Below are 14028 nucleotides of genomic sequence, written 5' to 3'. Positions count from 1 at the left end.
TCCCTGATTTCCCTGAATTCTGCATTAGTCAGTGACCAGAAGTCTCACTCGTTGAAAGCTCTTTGCTTTCTTGAAAATAGAAGTGATATTTGATGCATGTGATACCTGGAGACCAAGGGTGAAACTGCACTTGAGAGTCCTCCTGGAACTTTGCTCTCAGTGTTATCTGTGTGATCAACAACATTCCTACTCAGGAGTGATAGGTGAAAGGAATGAAAGGCACGAGGAAAAGTCTTTATAAAGAATAAAACAAATAGGCTGAGTTTTGCTCTTTCACATGACTTCTAGCATGCCAGGAAAAAACCCAACCAACCTTCTCCAGTTCTTCAGACATACTCATTTTAGTGTAATGATGATAACTGAAAATATGTTTTATTTAGTTCTTCATATTTTCTTCTTTTTTTTTTCAATTAAAAGCTTAAAAATTTATATTCTTCCAGACAAAGAAACAATTCTTCATTAAAGTGTAAGAGAACTCTTGCAGTAGTATTTCAGGTATGCCTGCTGTATTCTTACAGAACAGATTTTCTTTCTTTATCTTGTACAGCATTTTACTCTACAAGTTATGCCCTGAAAGCGAGCATGAAATGAAGAGCTGGATGCAAGCTGGATGAAAGGCAACAGCAAAACTAGAATAAACTCAGGCACCTACAGTGCATTGTAAATTGGTTTTTTTTAATCTGTGGCAGGAGCTTGCAGAGCAAGTACCTAAATTCAGTCTAAAGAGGAGTGGCAATGTACTTAGCCACCAAATTAAAACCACTATACAGATCAGTAACTTGTAAAGATGTTGTCCATGGGACCAAGACTTTCTTTATCCCAATATTTTATTTTTTTTAAACTAGGGATGTCATTATGGGAGAAGTGTTTTTTCCTTCCGCTGGGATTATATATTAAAAAAAAAGTAAAATCTGTCTTTCTTCGTTATTTTCACATTTCTCTTAATAAAGAGGTCATCTACAATTTCTTCTTTTATATTTTTCATCCAAAGAAAATCACTTACAAGCCACAAAGAGATGACCTTGGAGGTCCATAAATCAATGTGACAGGTGATTCAATCAGCCACATGCCTCCTCTGATTTAAGCAGCTGCTGACTCTCCTGGAGCATGCCGAGTGCAGGTCCCAGTGGCCCTGCCACTGATGAAGAAAGCAGCAGGTTTGCACTTTTAAAACCACTGAAGCCTGGCTGAGGAAATCACTGACACAAGTGAAATAAGAGGGGCTGAATATTTAATTTGCATGATGTGCTGGCACCAGGCACACCTCCACACTGCACTTTCCCATCCTGTGTGCGCCGTCGGTGTCGCTGCAGAAACTGCAGCTTCCGCGGGGATTTTGTTTCTACAAAGTGATACTTGCAGTTCATGACTGCAAGTTTTGTGTACTTCCCAGGCAAGCACTTCATGAAATTTTAGAGAGCTTCAACAAAGGAAGGGGAAATACTGTTCAAACTCCAATGGGAGACACAGAAAAGGACAGGCTGCTGAGTGCCAGCAGGAGACCTTCACCTGGTTAGCCAAATTCTTAAATTCACAGTGGCTAGTTATATTGGAATGACTTACTGCTAAATTTTTTATGGCGTTGCTTTGGATTTTTTGAGATAGATAAAATAAGAGGGCTCAACAGAGTTGCTAGGGTTTAAGCAAAGATAGAGTTTATTCCTGCAACAAAAAATGTATACTTCAATTACTCTGATAGCTCATATTTTGTTTCTCACTTTAAATTTATTTGTACCTTGCTATCTTAAAATACTCTGTAAATTCAACAGTTCACAGTGCTTTCCTAGGAAAGAAATCTGTCTTCTCAACTTTACTCCTTCAGGACACCAAAGGAAGCCCAAAGAAAGATTCAAAAAGATTTTCTATGACTGCTGAAAAGTCTCATCTTTGAAAGCAAGTTGCCAATATGCTCCTAACTTTGTAGTTTACTTTGAATGAGTATTTAACAAGCTTTTGGGTTTCATACAGTTACTTAGAATAAAGTCTCTGAGTCGCAGTACCATTATTTTATTTTAGTAGATGATATTGTACAGATTAATTCACTGAAAGAAAATGAAAGCATGGAAGAAAAAACAGAAAACCGTCAACTTATTTTTATAAAACTTGCAAAAATTCACCTCTTTCTTGGGGGAAAAGCAATGAAAAAGTTCTGAAATGTATGTGAAAGAATTCCTCTAGATTCTGGAAAATAAGATCTCTCAGACTACCTCTGATGAAAGATCTGTCTAGCCCACTGTCCTGATTTTAAAATACAGACAGTGGAAGTTCCAGCTAAAAGACACATGAACACCAACAGATATTTATATAAAACAAAACTATCCTTTACCTTACCACCTCCTGTCTCACTGCCTCAGCATGTGGCCACCATCTTGACTGAGTGGCAACTGCCTTGCCAGGGCTCTGAATTGTATCAAATTCAAGCAATAGGATAGGTTACATACACATTTCACCTAGAAAGAACAGCTGATTTTTCATGGAATTGCTCCTTTTTGTCCACTCCTCCACACATGGTTTTGATCAAAGCTTAATTTGGGAAAGTTTTGTGGCTAATGTTATAAAGAAAACCAGACTGATTTACTGCAATGGCCCATTTTGTCCTTGAAAATGAAAAAAAATGGTGCACAGAATTTTTGAAGGATGTGCTCCCTCACTCTTAGGAGAGAAAATGGGAAAGGCAATGAAAGGTCTCTAATCCCTTTCTCTTATAAATTACTTTCCTTTTACTCACTGTATTTTCCATCATCATTATTTTTTCATGGATCTGCTTCCTCCAATATATTTTTGTCATCTTTACTCCCTCAAATAAGCCCATTAAGCATGTTCAACTTCAAAAGCAAATAGGCAGAGATGCAGAAAACCACTGACACAGACATGATCATTAATAATGAGCAATGGTGAGCATGGTCTTATGCTTCTTCTCTTTAATTGTAGTGCATCAGCTGTATTAATGTATGTTGCCTAAACTCTATCCCACAAAATAATGCAGGCTTAGGGGAACAGCAGCCCAGTCCTGATTGTTTCAGGCAGGCTTCTTGTTGCCTTCAAATTGTAATTTTCTGCTGAATCCTCAGCCAGCAGTGGGGAACGTGCAGGTACAAAAAGTGAAATACTGAAACAAAGACCAGACCTTCCTTTGGCATAAAGGCTCTCAAGTGTAGTACCCAGTCTGTGCAAGAAATCTATCCTCAGACAGGTTGCATGACTACACCATTTTGTGCTATTTTTACTTAGACAAGATGACCAAAAGACGTGGAGAATATTTAGGAACAGAATACGGACCATGCCTCTCAGATGGAAAGTTAAGTTCTCTGAAGACAAGGTGAATTTAAAGCTTGGAGAATAGAGACTGCTGGTTGGGTTAGGGAAAAAAAAAAAGAGAGGAAAGATTTATGGTACATTCACACTTAAGTCCATCTGAAACATAGGCAATAATTCTTGATTATAACATTTAGTAGTTGAAGGACGGATTAAAGACTACTTCCTTAGTTGAAGCAAATAAGTTTAGTTTTATGAATATGAATAGAGGTTTGCATAAGGCAAGGGATAAGGCTTTATATTTTTCTAATATATATAAAAATTTTCATTATGATGCTAACAATGAAATAATTTGGGGGAGAACCATGGAAGAACTAAAGGAAAAAACATAACATGGGATCTTGTGCCAAGGCTCCAGCTGTTCTGAAGTGACAAGTTCTGAAAGTTCTTGCTGAAATTACAGTGAAACATCTCTGTCTATCATTTCATCTGCTTCAAGGATTTTCAAAGAAATATATCAAAATATATCACTACGTTCCAAAAACTCAGTCCTTTGTCCTATATTGCTTCACTTCTTGGAATAATTTTGACAAGTCTCTCTCATGAAGTAAGTCTGGGAAAATGAACAGATAAAAAAGAAACATCTTTCTAAGGAGTTAAATCACCAAATTATTCTTAGAACCATGGAGATGACAAAGATTAGGGGTTTTTTGATAAAATAAAAAAAAAACCTAGTTACAAAAAAAATATAGTAACTTTATTGGTATAATGAACTGTCAATGCATGGTATTTTTTCTCTCTCTCTCTTTTTAAAAATCTTTTTATTTCTTTTTAATGACTAAAATTCCCAGTAAGGGAGTGGGCTCCTAGGTACTGTCACGTCATATCATGGGACCCCAGCCCACCCTGTGTAGCTGCTCTTCCTCTGCTGGTCACTGTAGCTAATCTCCCACTCCTCTGCTCTGCCTGTTTTCCAAAAATTGTGGAGTAAAGACTTAGGAGAGGCATTTCAAAGAGGCAACACTTTGCAAATACTTTCTCATTTCAAAGACGTGGCATTTTACAAAGACTTTCTTTTCTCTCAGGCTCCAATTTTTGTACTCTGAAGGTGCAAATTATTGCCCTGCATTAAGATAACCCCAGAACTGCTTAGAAGTAGTCACTTGTCTGTCATTTTTACACTTCATAAAATTGTTCTACTTTAGGATAGTCTTATATTTATTACAGAAATGTTGCAAATGTGATAGCACAAACAAATACAAATTAGACACTTAAGGCTAATCCACTGTATATATTCATGCCCACTCCTCTCAGCAAGACATCACTGGACTCTTTCCCCACTCTACACATCAGAAGACCAAACTTTGGGCTACATTTTTCATCAAGATAAAGGCAGCAGGCAGAAATGCAATATGTGAGCAACACATGCCCCTTCATTTGCAACTGTAAAAGTCTTGTTCTGCTGACTGGTAAGTCAGATAGATTTTTTTTCCTAAGCAAAAAATAAATTAACTCTTCCATTATGTGAAAGAAAAATATCTTTATCTCATTGTCAAAAGCAAATACTTCCAGACACTTGATCCTGATCCTTATAGCAAGGTGTGCATAGAAATCAAGAACGGTTTTCTATCTAAAATTTCTAAGGCACCTTTGAGGATTGTGTTTTCCATTCTTGGTGTTTGGTCAAAAGTACAAGCACAGCTCTGTCAGCTCATTAACAGTGTAAATAAAGATGAAAAGAGACAATAGTCTTGCAAATTAAACCAACCATGCTGGAAGAAGAAACAACTGAGGTTTTAACTTGACTTGAATTTAATCCTCATTAATATCTCATCTGCTTTGGATGCAGTAAGAGGCAGGAGCATCGAAATGAGGAGAGTGCTTGGGAGGTTCTGATCACTCTTCTCATTAGAGATGGGAAAGTTCACTTTTGAAGGTGGATATGTTGAGCATCAGTAGACAGCAGATAACAAAGCCTGCTTCTCAGAGTTGGATGAAATATGTTAACAGTAATTCCACTCTTTTGCATGACATGCCAAAATCTTTATATTTCTCTGAAATTTAAAAAACACTATGGTTTGGGGTTATGTAACCAATTTTAAGGAGGCTTATATTTCTCTGTTTAAAAACTCATGTGGGATACTTTTCTTGTTTTTCTTTCATTCCTGTAACAAATTATGAAACAGGGGGAAAATAATGACAGTAAAGACCATCTCTGAAAGCTGAAAGTACCAGGAAATGCAGTGTTTTTTTCAATCATGTTGGGGCTTTTGGAAGTGAGCATAAATCTATTTATTTCAATACAATTACTGTTAAACATGCCATACTTCTAATATTCAGAGCATTATTTTGGAAATCTTTAGGTTCTCAGTTCAATTTTATCAGCCTAGTATCAGTTTGAGAAACTTTGGCCTGTAGCAGTATTAGCTTTTTAATCCTCCAAATATCTCTGAGAGATGGATGGTCATGTGCAAGGTCTCCTAGCTTTAGGGGGAAGCAGATTAGGGACAGAACATAAAACAATGTGCTCATGGGCAGGTGACAATTCAGAGCAGTCCACAGTCCTTGTCCCGTGGATTTGGTGCTAGCTGAGGGAGTTCCTGGTCTTGCTCCATAATGTCACACTTCTAAACTCAAGCATGCAGGGACTACATCAAGGAACCATACTGCAAAAGATTTAAAGGAGTTTATTCCAGTCTCCCTCTGAGCTGCAACTGGTGTTGAATAACAAATGTGTGCACATAAGGTGAGGAAGGATAATGTGGGAAGAATGAGCTGAGATAAGCTATGGCAGAAGGGAACAGTTTAGACCAACATAACTTCTAAACAAAAGGTCTGAGCTGGCAGAGCTAGGAGAAGAATATGTGTCTTCCTGACATTTATTTCCAGAGGCTTGGGTGATACATGTCATATCTTGTTTCTCCCAGCTTACCACGAGTTTTCTACTCAGTTCTTAAGATAACTCTCAAACATTAAATATTCTCTTCTAGTTTTCTGCACAGTATTTTCCTCCTTTTCACCAATAGCATCCAAAGGAGGTCTTACAAAGGTGACACAGAGCTCAAGAAAGGAGGGAGGTGAAAAAAATGCCTCTTTGTGTGACAATTTACCTATGGGTAATAGTACGCAGCGTTCATCAGCTGCAATTTGAACCAGGTCTCTGGAGTTTTTGAACCAACCTGGTGAACTGCAGCCACGTCCTGACGAAATCTGGGCTGAATTTCACGTGATGTCACTCCCTTTCCATGGGCTTCACAAAAAATATACACATTATTTCAATATGGTTTGGATAGATAGCATGAAGGTACGAGGAGATGGATTTTTTTTTTTTTAAGTTAGAAAATATCTAAATGCATTTAAGTTACAAATGGTCTGAAGTGAATGCCAGTCCACAAGCCTCAAAGTCAGGTTTTATGCAAGAAATGGTACAACACTTATTACTATCATATTTGGGTGGCCCTTTTTTTATGATGCAAAACACAAAGAGTGCTTAAAATAGTCTTCCACATTAATACAGTGACAATCACTAAAAGGTCCCTGTTCACTAATAGCTATAAAGGTTACCATGAGTTTTTTGTACCAGAGTAAATGTGAGGAGATGGCTTATGAGATGCACACACCAAAGCCCCACGTGTAGACTGAACATTCTAGTGTTGCTTGGGCAAGGACATGGCTAGATGACATAGCAGGCAGACAGGTATAATAATGTTTTCACTTTTCTGAGAGTTTCAAAGGCAGAAACTGAATAATCCACCAAATGCATTCCAAGGGGGGACACAGCAGAGCTATCTTTGGATGAGACACGTCTCTTACAACCACAACTTCACACAGACTAATTACTGATAATTAATTAAGGATTATAATCCTCAGACAGGGACAATTCTTCATCTGCTGAACTTCACTCAGGGTCTTAGTCCCATGACTGAATGCAAAGGGAATGGTGACTATTTCTATATTATATTGAATCCATCTGCTTTCACTCTTTAGCTTAAAAAGCTACTAAACCTTAATGCACTGTTAAACACTCATCTGACTTTACATGTCTAACAAATTAGAAGTTCTGCTGCAGAGGAAGGCCACTGCACCATTCTTTCAGTTTTTCTCAATTTCATGTGGTCCAATAGACATCCAACATTCTTGCAGGGATATGAGCAAATGCAGGTGTCTCAGTTTGAAAGACAGGTGTCTGCTAGGGAAGGCAGGAGCCTCCCATGGGATGGAGAATGTAAATCCCCTCCCTCTGAATTACTATAATTTTGAAATTAAGGGGCTCTCAGGCAAAAAGATATGAGACTAGGAATAACAGTTCTTTGCCAGCATGTGTACTAAAGCAAACAAACAGCACCGAAGGACAGCATTAACAGCGAACAGAACAGGAACTCAGTGACCCCTCTCGGCTGCGGGCGCTTCCCCCTCGGTGCAGTTACCGTCAGCGCCGGCAGGGGGCGCTGTGGCCCCGGTGGGCGGGGCAGCTGCGATGATTCCCCCGCGCCTGCAGGGGGCGCTGTGGCACGAGCTCGGGGAGCAGGCGGCAGTGGCGGCTGCGTCCCAGACGGGAAGGGATGGGAAAGAGAGGCTTTGCTTCACAAACCTCCCTGCGCCAGCGTCGGGCCCGCTGCCCCTGCGGGAAATAACAAGCTGGGCTGGCAGGATGTCCCGACAGGGCAGGGGTGCGGGGTCCAGCAGCAGAAGAAGAGGCAGCTCCCGGCTGGGCTATGGCGGTGATAGCAGAGACCCTCGAGAGAGCGCAACTGCCCCCCTCTCCTTTTACCTGCTTCTAATTCCGCGGTGTCCCCCGCCCTCCGAGAGAAACTCCCAAAAACCAGAGAGGTTCACCCTCCCCCGTCTCAAGCACCCAGCCATCAGTGCTTCTTAGCAATTCAACGGGAAAAATTTCACAGGTAACACGGAAAGAAAAGGAAAGAAAATCCAACCCCCAAGGGCCGGGCCTGAGAGAAATGAGGAGAGGGTGCAATAGCGCTGACAGTATCGTGTAGATTGTTGAGGCTGAACCATTTGGACACTGCAGAGATGGAACCACCGACCTAAGACAAGCTGCAAATCCTACGCAGCGAAAAGATTCAAATGCAAAAAAAGATTAATGAGATGCTCTTGATTCCCCACTCGACCAAATGACTCTGCTTCCCAGGACTGCCCGGTCAGAGATGCCAAGCTTGCTCCTTCTGCAAGGACAGCCATGGTTTTGGAGACTCCCTCAGAGCCTGTATGCTTTGGCAAGTCCCTGAGTTTTCTCAGAGGCTTTTGTGGGCTCAACAAGGGAGACAGAGAAGGTACTCCAAACCTCAAAATATCCTTCAAGTAGCAGCTGGGAAATTGGAGTAGGGACCAAGATCAAATACACTCAGAGATTTGGGGAAGAGAGTCACTCCTTCCACAGCTGGCAAGGAGAAAGCAGAGGGGACTGCAGCACTGAGAGGAAGACGACCTGTAAATTTCCCATTCAAAAAATCCTCCAGAAGGTACTTAAGCCCTTTGAGCTACACTCCGGTGATGGTCACAAACAGATTGCGCCTCAGTTTTCTGTCACATTCCACAGGTTTAAAAAAAAAAAAATCTATAGAAATCTATTTATTTAATCCTTTTAAATCTCTTCGAGTATATTTTCTCTGTTTGTTATTCAGTTCTGATCTTTAGATCTCTGGGATCAAATTTTTATTGCAGAAGAGCCTGGAGTGTTTCTTTTCAGCTTTATTTCATTGAGGAGGAAAAACTCCTCAAGTTTAAATTACTGAAATAAATATCGAATGACCCAAGCAGCAGTTCATCAAGTTCACACCACTACAAGTCAGAGCAAGCTATGGATTTTGAAAGCATGAACCATGAGAACAATTGCAACAAAGATCCAGTGAAAACTCCAGTCCCTAAAGAATTGCACAGCTGTTTTAGGCGGTCTACATCTATTTTCCCCGGGTGCATGCTTTGATCATTTTCCCACAATGACATTTATTTCAGATTTTGTGACCTCTGCCTTAATTCTTTGTTGCCTCACTCCTTGAATGCCTGGTTTCTTCTTGTGCCCTATGCAAAGTGAGTCTGGGGTGGTTGTAAAAAGTCACTCAATTGAAACTGCTCTACTGCCCATGGAGTATTCACTTTGTATAAGAGTGTGCAACTCTCTCTGTAGTTCTAGGAGGCAAAAAAATAGCGGCTCTTGCTGTGTGGTTTTCTACTCTAGCCCTCCCCTGCCCTTTTTAAAAATCAATTTGTAATATGGTTCATGGCCCAGCCTCACAAATAGCTTTACTGCTTCAACTCAGGGAGCAGCATGGGAAAACTATGGCCTTAGCAGTTAAAGGAATCTGCTGAGTTACACAAAATTTCTTTTTGAACTATGAGAAATAAAAAGATAACTATCCTGACTTTAGCATGAATGTAGTCTCTAGGTTCAGTTTCATTGATGGTATATATTATATTGGCAAGAAATAAAAAGAATCCCCCATCCAAAAAAGGAATTCCTTGCCATGAGAGAAGAGCAATTTCTCTGTACAAAAGGTCAGTTTTAATGAGGCTACGTGCAACTCTCATTTCAGTGTCTTATGTCACTATCAGTCTGGGAGAAAGTTCAGGATAACCCATTGAAAGTGTGGGGGAAAAGATGCTTGGTGACATTTACTCTCAGCTCTTCTGTGTTGGCAGTGGGCAATTCCCCCTTGGCAAAGCAAGGACATACAAGGTCATGGATTTTACCCAATATTTTGAAGGCAATCAGTTACTAGCCCAGCTGACAAGAGGTAAATTATTTGCCCATGAAATACACCTCAGCTGACACACTCCAGTGCCTGATGTCAGCCAGCTCACACCTTGCTCATGCTCAAGTCCCACCGAGGCTTTGTACCTGTTAACCTAACATTCCTGTCTCTCATGGTTCACTCGAACTAAGCATAGCTAGAGGGGAAGGAGTACAGGGTGGTTGTGGGTGTGATGTTTCCAGGCCAATGTAAAAGCAGTAATTCAACAGTCTGATAATCTGTCATGTGAGAGAAACAGGTTCAGATCCTTCTCCATCAGAAGAGTAAGACTGCACCTCCCTTATACAAGGAAATGTTTTAGCCCAGACCAGAAAGTTGTGGGCATGTCCCTCACTCCTCTTTGCTGAAGAGGGCTAGAGATGAATCACACAGATGAAGTAATTATTGCAATTATTAACAAAAATTACCAAACACTTCTAAATCCTTAGTGCCTGCAGTTCTTAAAAACAAATACACAACTCTTTGTCTCACAATGAAATGATACAACGTAAGGATACGTGCTGTAACTGGAAGAGTCACCTCCTGCACATGTACTTGTTCAGCAGTCGCATTTCTTTTTGCTGGAGAGGCTTGGATATTTGCTTTGAAGCTCAGCATGGAGCTAAGGGGAGCAGTTATCACTAACCACTGCATGGTCATGTATTCTTTTCTCATTTTCTTTAAATCTTTCTTATAAAATATTTCATCCTCTTGTAAGCTGCTGCTCTAGTAAGCTGCAGAAGGTTTTTGTGGGTGCGTGCTGTGCTTTGCATACAGAGTAAGCAGTGAGGTTTCTGCGCCAGTGTTTGCCTTGCATGAAGCAGCTCTTACTGCATTTTCAGAGTTTGCTTCTTCTGTTTTCAAAAGCTTAATAACTATGGTAACAAGTGTTGTATGTTTTGTTTTTATATCGAAAAAGATGGCACCATTAAGCAAGAAAGCAGTATGTAGAGTCCTAAATAGGAACCTCTCAACTATACAAAGTTTAGTCTAGCTACACAGTTTAACTTGTTCTCCATCATAGGATCTGTGAGGGGCCCTGTTCATCAGCAGTATTTTCATTTAGGACTCTGAATGTATATTGAAATTATCCCAGGCAGCTTGACTGGAAGAAGAGGCCTTTTAAAAACTGCACTAACACATTAAGATACTCAATAAACACATATGTGTTTTGACAATTGTAGAGCTGTATGATTTAACTTCAAAACTAGCCATCCTTCAAGAACTTGAAGGAACCCTTTTTTTTTCCCCCTCAAAAGTACAAGGATGTTGAGCAGCAATTATTATAATCACAGAGCCTCAAGGCACAGTAAAACACCTCTGTTCTTCTCAAAATCCATGCTAGAACAAACCCCATCCTCATCAAGAGTATGGATAGGTGAAGAATAGTTCAGAAGCAAGGGAGAGGAAGAACACCTTTCAGCAGGATTTAAACCTCACTCTAATCACCTGAAAGCTCCACCTGTGCTAAAAGCCCCTCTGAGAACAAAGCAAGACAGGCAGTGGAGCAGACAATACTTTGCAAATGTCCAAAATAGTCAGCTCTACTATAGTGGAAGGCTGAGTACAGTTTCTCAGATGGATCCCAGCTCACAGATAGCTTGGAAATCCTGAAACAATGCCTGCAGAGATGTGCAGTGTGAAGAAGGACAAATATATTTGCCTCTGTGAAAAATACAGAATGTTTCCTGGCCCAGACTCCCCTTAGAAAGAGATGCAGGGTTCCTTGGCTGCCCAGATGAAAGAGAGAGAAATAGCAGGGCATGGAAATTAGGAGCCATCCTAATGTAAAGGCCATATTCTAAACCACCAGAGTATGAACCCATTGTGCAGAAGAATAAATGGATTTGAGTGACAACCTCTCTGATGCACTCTCCTCTCCTCACAGACTTTTGTGGATGTTCATGTGTAGGGCAGGGCTCTGGGGCAGAAATGGTAGAAAAGATGTAAAATTCACAAACCTGGAAGCATTTGTAAATGGTGCAAGCACAGGGAGAAACTGGGGTGTGTGGAGGGTATTGCTTGATACTCAAACACCATTGACTTACTATCTGCAATTTATCCCCAATGAAGCCTTCTCTGGCAACTAGCAATGCTACAGCAAGATGAGATGCAGAAGAAAATGCTGTCTTTTAGAAAATGTTTTTGAAAAGTGATTGAGAAAGAAATTGTAGTTCACAGACAAATTGCTCAGTCTTTTTTTGGTGAGAATGTGACATGGAGTGGTTTAGCTGAATTAGGGCTGTGGGGTTTGCCCTTCAGTGCTGCTCTGAAAAATTCTTATCAAGAACTGAACCTTACCATTTGTATTGGTCCAGATCCTCCTGCTTTTCAGAAAGTAGTAATTGCACACAGCTTGCTTTATTTTGCTTCAGCTTTCCCCCGAGGAAGCAGTACTTCTCATTTCAGTGAACAGAGCTGAAGCTGAGAAAACAAAGCCTATTGTTACTTAAGCTTAAGAGGCAAAAGATGTTTGAAAGTTTTATAAATTTGGCTTGGAAGACAGGCGTCTTTCCTACCCTCACCATCCACTGGGACTAGCTGAGCTACAGTCTTACGTTTTGATAATATGGAGAAATATTCTCCCACAACTGCAAAGGCACCACCCTTCTCCAAACACCTTTGTCCATTGAGCAGACCTCTTTGGCAGCTCCCTCAGTACAATTACAGTCCATCTCAAGCATTGTATATACCATGTATCCTGATTTCCCTTAGGTGTTCAATTCAGATTGAGCATAAATGAGCTGTAACTACATCTCAGATGGGAAATAAGGCTTCTAACAAGTAGAGCAGAGAGGATCTGAAACTATCATATCACTGGAGGAGTGAATGCAAAAGGTTTATTTATTTTTAATACAGAGCTTGATCTAGCATTCCCTAGCATTAGAGTGAATAGTTCTCCACACAATCATGAGGTTACTGCTCATGGCATCCCTTCCAGGCCCACAGTGTCCCAAAAGAATTTGCAAGAAGCTAGTAAGCCACTGGGCTAATGCTCTGTGCTCTGATCTAACTAGCCCTCACTGAAGATGTATCTCCAGTTCCCAACAGCTAGCTTTGCACATACTAGAGAGCTGGAACACACAGATCTTCTTAATCCAGTGGAAAGATGTGAGTCTCAGAGACTATGGAATTCCACAAGACATGCTGGCAAGCATGTCTTCTGTTTGCCAGAGAGGCATCATATAACTTCTGCTGCAAATCTTCTTCTTTATATAAGCTAAGCTACCTTGAAGCTGCAGGACACTCTCCCCTTCCTGCTAAAAAGACATCAGCTGAGCCTTCTGTCTTTGCAATCTCTGCCACCCACACCTCTCATTTGCATACAGCTGGTTATGATCCTGTGAAACGTATGGCAGGTGAAGGGCAATATGTGCTAATCCTCTTCAGAGACCAGGCCTTGCTATACTATATCTAAGTGCAGATATGGGGTCAACTGATGTCTCCTAAATCCAGTCCCTCTTTTCCATAACCCTTTCCTACTTGGAAAACTTCAATGAGTTTCCCCAAGAAAAATCACAATGGGATCAAAGGTGTTCTGCATTACTATCCTAGATCCTGTGAAAGAAATCTCCTAATCAAAAGTTGATTTAAGATACAGGAGTGGTTTTAAAGTATTCCAAATATTTGTTACTTACCTTCCTGGCTTGGTGTGAACCTTGTAGACAAATAAATTATATTAGCAAAACCTAAAGGTGTCTTGAGTGCATTTGGACAGAGTCTTAAAAGTCTTAACAATGTTTCTCACATTACCTGTAGGACATTCATCACTCACGTTATCCTCCTACACAAAATACCCAGCACCTGGTATTCACCTCTTTAGCAGCTGATCCACCATGCTGTATTATACTTCATAAATACTCAATAAGTTTGACATACAAAAATGTTTACAAACTTCACGTATCACAGCTGAAACAAAGAGATCCACACCTTTATCAGCTCTAGAAATGGCAAAGAAATAAGTGACCCTTTCCAGCACAAACAAAATATTGAAAATAGGCCCTGTCATGGCATTTCTACTTAG

The 14028-nt window shown here is 40.4% G+C and overlaps 1 long non-coding RNA gene across 1 annotated transcript in view; it reads right to left on the bottom strand.

Moving 5' to 3' along the window:
* Positions 1–12400, bottom strand: part of LOC148225221 (uncharacterized) — a 44665-nt gene extending 32265 nt beyond the window's left edge. The window contains exon 1 of the long non-coding RNA XR_015803199.1: positions 12306–12400. This is a non-coding gene — a long non-coding RNA (uncharacterized LOC148225221). The remainder of the gene's footprint in view (positions 1–12305) is intronic.
* Between the last annotated feature and the right edge of the window lie 1628 nt (positions 12401–14028).

The sequence above is a fragment of the Sturnus vulgaris genome, chromosome 1 (genome assembly GCF_052056855.1).
Source record: "Sturnus vulgaris isolate bStuVul1 chromosome 1, bStuVul1.hap1, whole genome shotgun sequence".
NCBI lineage: Eukaryota > Metazoa > Chordata > Aves > Passeriformes > Sturnidae > Sturnus > Sturnus vulgaris.
Note: the sequence above shows the minus strand (reverse complement) of the source record. Positions and strands in the feature narration are given on the sequence as shown.